Raw genomic sequence first — 813 nt, 5'->3', positions numbered from 1 at the left:
ACAACAGAAAAGTGGGTGAAGGGAGATGTCAGACAGTGTAAGATATGACAAAATAGTAATTTATAAATTATCAAGGGTTCATGAGGGAGATGGGAGCGAGGAGGGAGGGGGAAAATGAGCAGATGCCAGGGGCTTACATGGAGAGCAAATGTTCTGAGAATGATGAGGATAACAAATGCACAAATGTGCTTTACACATTTGAGTAAATATGGATTGTGATAAGAGTTGTATGAGCCCTCAATAAAATGATTTTTTTTTTAAAGAAAGAAAATGGGGAAAACCTATTATCAACTAACACAAGTCTCACTAAAATATTATAGGATTATTGTGTCCTTTTATGAATAGAACAAATAGAAATGACACAGTTTCGAACAATTTTCCAAAATTTTCCCATATACCCAGGAACTATAGATTTGGTTTACATATGGTCAGATGTTCCATATACTATTGAAAAAAAAGGAGAATTACATTTTATTTTGCTAGAATGATTAAATTTTACAGAAAAATATTAATTACTATGCAACTCCTTTAACCTTTACATCAAAGTTTAGATAGAAGTTGATCTGTAGAAATAAACAATACAAAATTAAAAATCAGAAACCATATGTTAGAGAACTAGAAATAATGAATTGTGTTAAAAGTTGAAATTCATTTATTAGAAAGGCCATTAAGAAGCAAAACATGGTGCCCTGCTATCAAGACCTATAGCATCTGGGGACTTAAAGGCTTGAAAGTAAAAAAGCGGCCATCTAGCCCAGAAGCAACAAAGCCCACATGGAAGCAGAACACCAACATGTGTGATCATGAAGGGCC

This window comes from Echinops telfairi, unplaced genomic scaffold (genome assembly GCF_000313985.2).
Source record: "Echinops telfairi isolate 266 unplaced genomic scaffold, ASM31398v2 ScPeMD7_7468;HRSCAF=8506_0, whole genome shotgun sequence".
Classification (NCBI taxonomy): Eukaryota; Metazoa; Chordata; class Mammalia; order Afrosoricida; family Tenrecidae; genus Echinops; species Echinops telfairi.
Note: the sequence above shows the minus strand (reverse complement) of the source record.